This window comes from Pleurodeles waltl, chromosome 7 (genome assembly GCF_031143425.1).
Source record: "Pleurodeles waltl isolate 20211129_DDA chromosome 7, aPleWal1.hap1.20221129, whole genome shotgun sequence".
Lineage (NCBI taxonomy): Eukaryota > Metazoa > Chordata > Amphibia > Caudata > Salamandridae > Pleurodeles > Pleurodeles waltl.
Window position 1 is genome coordinate 101434666 of NC_090446.1, and position 6667 is coordinate 101441332.

Genomic DNA, 6667 nt, shown 5'->3' on the forward strand with positions numbered 1-6667 from the left:
ATATGACATATACTAAAATACGGACTCTCAATCTCAGAAACAGGGCCACTGCAATTATGTGGTTCTGCGGCAGTGAGGATTTTCGCATAATTATAAATTTGCCATATTTGCCACATAATCCGTTATCTGCCGCAAAATCTGCTAATCTTAACAAAAAAAGTTTCTAGCTCAAACAGTTCAAAAGTTACTAAATATGCAGGGGCAGGTGTTGCTGCGCACTGGAAGGCCCTTTGTAAAGATGAACTGGTAACCTTTCTGTTGCTTATTGCTATATTCGGATGTCAACCTGGTACTAATGGGGCTCGACCAATGTCCATATACTGTTACCAAGTTTCAAAATGCCGAAATAATTGAAGTTATACAATTACAAAGTGTGCCGCATTATGTCGCATGTGGCTTTTCTTGCAGGATATCTTACTTAACCCTGCCACATAATTTGTCCCTCTGCTGTCGCAGAATTAAAGTGGCCCTGATCATAAGACACTTTTCCTATAAAACACGAAGTAACTGCACTGTGCTTTTTATTACTTTGTGTCGTTCGTATTTTGAAATCACTCGAAAACTGATAAGAATTAAAAAATTTAATCCGTCGCTCCATCGAGGACATTCATTAATATCCGCACCAATATATACTTAACAAAAACCTACATTTAAAAAAACTATCACATTCTCTATTATTCTTTTTATTTTACATTTTGCAGCATCAAAATTAGTAAATGTTACCGTAGTAAAAAACATAATTAAAATCCATATATATTCCAGAGCAAAACGTCTAGTGCCTGTAGAATTGTAACTTTTTTTATTAGATTTTTTTATTTGCTTTACTATTATGATGTTTTGATAAGTTCAGACTCGTGTTTTTCCGAGGAAACGAAGCAAAAACATAGCAAAACTAATTGTATACGTGAAGATTTTGCAATGCCTTTTCATCTATGCCCTGGTATATTCTTTGTGAAATTGTCGCTGCAAAAGCACAGTGTACTTTAGAAGGTAAAAACGTCTGATTTCCCTCGTGACTGAAGTCTAAAAGGAAAACTAGTATTGCTGAAAAAAAGCATAAAGACAAAGAAATCATCAGAGTACAAAAAAACAAAAAATCAAGAAGAAAACTAAACCGCGGAGCCCACGAGAAGAGGAAAAAAAAAATAGCGTGAAGGTAAAAAGTATTCGATAAAAAGAGTGATATCCCAGAGCCGTCCCTCTCGGGCGCTTCTGATCCCGCAGAGCCCATCACTCGCAGCCCGCATGCACGACTTGTGCGAGCACGAACAGGGCGGATCCATTTACACCTTCTTTGTGTGTGTAACGCGGACGGGAGCAAACTATATTCTCTATAAATTAAACATTTAGACAAGGAAAAACATCCAGCACATTTAATGTAATGTTTTGCTTTATTTACGTAATACGGAATTGAGAAGTTGTCTGTGTCTTTCCAGCTGTGAAACATGGACCTGCGTCTGATGCAGTTTGTCTGGGTTTTTCGTGCTGGTAGTTAAAACCGTTCGCTGGACGCCTCGGAAAGGGTTACAAATGTACAAAAACCAACGACAGTCGGTTTAAAATGTTTTGCATGTAATACTTACGTTTTTATACCTTAATAAATGTTTTCACAATGAATTAAGTGCATGTTTGCGCAGGTGCACACAGCGTCCTGTGACACGCTGGAGAAACCTTTAGTGCGACGTCACACCTGCATAAGAACTGATTCACCGTTTCTCACAAGTGGGAGTATGTGTGGCGTGGCCGCAGTTTGTATGCCCCCCCCACACACAAGTACTCCAAAGTTGACGCCTGTTATTACCCAAAACCGTGTGTAAGTGACAGCGTTTCATCCTAGAACAGACGGCGTCATTATCTGTGAGATAAGGGCGGCTGATAGAGAGTGTGAGACAAGTACTCACCAAAAGTACTCACCACGCTCGAGAGTACCGACAATGCTTGAGAGAGGTACTTATGGGGCGAGAAGAGGGAAGAAGTACTCACCGCACGCGAGAAAGACACACCGAGCGTGAAATGGGGTCAGAAGAGAAGTACTCGCCACACAAGTGGAGAGACTAAAAGTACTCACAACACACGAGAGTACCCGCTGCACCTGAGAGATGTACGTATGGGGTGAGGAGAGAAGTAGTCGCAAAATATAACGAGTACTCACCACACAAGTGGAGAGGAGAAAAGTACTCACCACACACAAGAGAAGTATTTACCACATATGAGGAGAGAAGTACTGAGCACACAAGTGGATGGGAGAAGTACCTCCACACACATGCGGAGAGGAGCGAAGTACACGGCACACGTAAAAAGGACATACCACACGTGGGCTTCGAACTTACCACACGCGGGACGAGAAGACGGGCGAGGTACTCACCAGACATGGGAGAAGTACTCACCACCCACAGAACATCGGGAGCGTGCAGAGGAGGGAAGTACTCACCACACGCAGAGCCTCGGGGGTGTGCAGAGGAGGTAATTACTCACCACACCACTTAGGGAGCGTGCCGAGGAGAGAAATGCCCCTGCACATTATGCATCAATAGGAGTGAAGTACTCCCCACTCGCGGAGAGAGCGCGCCGAGAAGTAGTCACCCTTCATGGAACATGCAGAGGACTGACCCACTCCCCGCAATGATGCAAGGCACACAGGTACTCACCACACGAGTGGAATACTTGGACGATAACTGCTCTCTGGAGATCAACTGTGTGCATGATTTAGACTCGTACTCACCACATAAAGGAGCACGCGCAGGAGAGAAGTACTCACCACAAGCGTGGAGTGTCTTTCAGGTAAGAACCATCTGAAGATTACGTGTGCAAGATTTAGCGAAGTACCCGCCACATGCAGAGAAGTACTCACCACAAGCGTGGGGTGCCTGAAAGGCTGTGCCCCTTAAAGATCAAGCGCGCATTACACAGAAAAGTACTTGCGACATCTGGTGAATGCAGAGGACAGAAGTACTCGCCACACGCGGGCATGCATGGTAAATACGCGCTCAGTGAAGATTAAGTGCGCATTATATAGAGAAGTACTCACCACATATGGAGCAAGCAGAGGCGAGGGGTACTCGCCGTGCACGGCGGTAAGTGCTGGACAGAGAAGTACCCCTGAACGGCAGATGTGCCGGGTACACAGAAGGGCTCAGTGACTGCAGATGGAGTGAGAGAGTACTCACCACCAGACCGGCAGCAGCCCGTCACCAGTACTGCATTGGCCCGCGTGTGCCCGGGCACTGGGGACCAGCCCCAGATGTCGGGAGGCTCTTGCACCCCCCCCTGGTGAATGTCAGCCCGGGGACGGACGTGTACTCACTTGTCTGCTCCCAGGACTGGGGTACCCCCACCCTTCATCTTAAAGCCGGAGGGCCTGCCCGGCCTGTCTCTCCATCTCACCTGATCTCAAGCTCGGAGTCCCAGGCACTTCTCCTCTGATCTCAGGGATGAAGCGCCTGCCCCGTTCCTCTCTCCTTCGGGCTGGACTGCCTGCTGTCCCGCTTCTGATCTCAGTGCTAGAGTGCCCACTGTGCTTGTCTCTCCTCTGATCCCGGGGCTGCAGTGCCTGCTGCCCCCTCCTCTCTTCTCTGATCCCGGGGCTGGGGTGACCACTGTGCTTGTCTCTCCTCTGATCCCGGGGCTGCAGTGCCTGCTGCCCCCTCCTCTCTTCTCTGATCCCGGGGCTGGGGTGACCACTGTGCTTGTCTCTCCTCCTCTGATCACGGGGCTAGAGTGCCCACTGTGCTTGTCTCTCCTCGTCTGATCCCGGGGCTGGCTGGAGTGCCTGCAGCCCCTCCTCTCTTCTTCTGTGGTCTCAGGGCTAGAGTACCCCTTTGCTTGTCTCTCTTCCTCCTCTGATCTCAGGGCTGGAGTGCCACTGTGCTCCGCTCCCAGGGCTAGGGCGCGCCTCTTCACCTCTTCTGATCCTTGGGCTGTCCTGCCCCTCTGGCCGGCTGGTGATCTCAGGCCTGAGTCCACCCTGTGCTCCTGTCTCCTCCTCCTCTGATCCCAGGCCAGGAGTGCTTGCCCTGGACTCTCGCGCGCGCTCTTCACTGCCGGGACTGCTGTCACGTGACCCTGGGCTCGAGCGAACCTGCTGCGCTCTCAGGATTGGGTGCGAGCGGAGGAAAAGCAGATCCTGTGGAGATCTGCCTCCCCGGGTGAATCACCAGCCTTCCTGTCTCTGTCTCCGTCCCCCCGGGACCCAGACAGGGAGGCTCGCTCCAGGCTCCCGGCTCCGGGCGTCCCTCCTCCTGTCCAACAAATTCATAAACCCAAGGAAACTTGCACTAAGCTACTTCGAATACAAGAGCCCCCACCCAGGTTTTATTGGTACTCACAGTGTCTATGAACTGCTGGACCCGTCAGCAAGAGAACCAGGATGTAAACTGACAAAGTGATCTAGTAGCAAATTATTGTAACGGTGCAGGTGTGCAACGGAAAGACACCCGTAGCAGTAGCAGGTGGAGAGAAAAATACAAATACTCCAAGAAAGGTGAATGTTTTTATTTCTATCTCGTGGAAGAGGTTAAGTCTCATCTGGTTTTGGAAACGCAGAGGTTCATTCTGCGTCCGGGGCATGATACATATCTGTCCTGAGCTCCCAGGAGGCACCTGGACGGGAGACACAATGAAACATTATACATGTTTACGTATGCATATGTTGGGGGAGGCACCTTGAGAGAGTGGAAATCACATTTAAGCTGCCTCAATAACTTTGCCCACTCCTGACCAGTTAGGATCTAACTATAATAATAGCCTCCAAAATTCAGGCCTTTTTGAAATTAGACCCCCAGTTGGAGGTCTGTGCCATCAGAAGTGTCTGTGGTGGTGGTAGCCATATCAACCACTTCTGCAGTCTTCTTAAATGGGGTGGTGGTGGTGGGGGGGGGGGGATGAGATCATAAGCAGGAGCCCCGAAAAGCTGACTCTCACCAGACATATTTGTCCTGAGGCGGTTATGATCAGTGGCAGATCGTGGCTGGGCCACGCAATTGGTTTAAATTTGTAGGCCGAGAGCCAGAATACAGAACACTCTTTGCCCCCACAGTCATCTCCTGTTCAAGAAAAGCCCCTTCTGGATTTCTTGCTTTTGGCCTGCTTTTCTGTTCTGCCCTTGCTGCCACTCTGCACCCCTTCACCTCGGCCTCTTGGTGCTGGCTATAGGGGATTGGCTCCAGATGGCTCAGTCATCTTTGAAGTTACACAGGATTAGTGAAGCACTCTTGAGGCCCAGTCCTGCATCCTGGCATGCTGGGACCTGGCATTTCCACTGGTGAGATTTTGTGGTGGTGGACAAGGCGGTTTGAATTTTGGCTCTGGTGCAAGGGCATTATTTATCTATCCCGCAAAAGGGGAAATAGAACAATTTAGGAGGGCCATGTTCTCTTTCAACCTATAGGGTAAACATAACCAATAGAGATACAGCTTCATACTTATGGACCATATTCCAAGGAATCTCTTCGGATCCTGGTTTAACTTCTCTCATTCTTTACTACCAGACCTCACAGAGTTGATAAAAAGGACTCACATCCACAGATTATCCGTGGCATGCTTTATCATAGAGGCCTCAACCAGTTGGATGATTTAAAATGGATGGGCCCAACCTGTTCCAAGGGAGCTCTTGATATTTTTATCTGAGGAACCTTATATAGAAAAAAAAGTTAAAATTACCTAGTGGGATGTGCCGTACTGCACGTTATATTCACCGGTCCCCTGGTAATGTTAAAATGTACAAAAAGTACAGGTTGTCTCTTTGAAATGAAAAAACACAAATGGTACAATGGAAATTGGGGAAACGATCCAGTTGATGTCTCCATCTAAATCCTGTGACCTGCTAAGAAGCCCATCTTATTGGATGAGGAGGCCACTCCCACATGCTGTGGCATGCTACATCTTCATACACCTCATCCTACCCTGGTAAGATGATACTACCAGGGTGAGGGTGGACCTACCTTACTTGAGAGGGAGTTCTTAATACAGCTTCTCGCTGGATAATTATGGGATTGAGATAATTTCAAAATACCTCGAGGCAAACCTAAAGAAATACCTTTATTAGTAGGCCCCTCAGGTATGGTTGAGGTAGTTCATACTCTAGTGTCACAATATCTCACTGACATCCAAAAAGGTCTCTAGTGATTCTTGATAGGAACCCAGCCATGGTTCATGTAAAAAAATAATACCTCAAACACACAGTGGCATACACACAGTCATGCATACAGATGTTATTATATTGTAAAACAAGTGCTTAATTGGTGCTTGTTGTTTCCGGTGCTGAGCACCAGCACTTATTTTTGAGGGCCGGAGCTTATTTTGCTGCTTCAAGCATTTACTACGAGCAAAAGACACACATGGGAAAGACAGAGGAAGAGAATATCGAAAAAGCATTAAAAAGGCAGAAATCAGAAAGCTGCAAGAGTGAGCTGAAGGGGCAGGGAGTGGCTTTAAATGAATTGAAGAGGCCCAAGATGGCTTCAGGATTAACTGCCTCAGTATTCCATGTTCGCACAGTTAATTGCAGCAGCCGCGTGTTTAAGAGGAGGGCTTTGAGCACCAGCACGTTTCATTTACAAATTAAGCACTGTGTAAAACACATGCAATGCTGTTATCACTGCAAACCACAACAGCTGTTGTGTATAAAGTTCCGCCCAGACTGCACGGTGTGAAATAAGATGCCCAAAAA

At 47.6% G+C, this 6667-nt stretch overlaps 1 protein-coding gene across 1 annotated transcript in view; it reads right to left on the minus strand.

Moving 5' to 3' along the window:
• GATA5 (GATA binding protein 5) overlaps positions 1-3460 on the minus strand; it is a 67881-nt gene extending 64421 nt beyond the window's left edge. The window contains exon 1 of the mRNA XM_069243159.1: positions 3385-3460. The gene's annotated coding sequence lies outside the window, so the exon portion shown is untranslated. The remainder of the gene's footprint in view (positions 1-3384) is intronic.
• Between the last annotated feature and the right edge of the window lie 3207 nt (positions 3461-6667).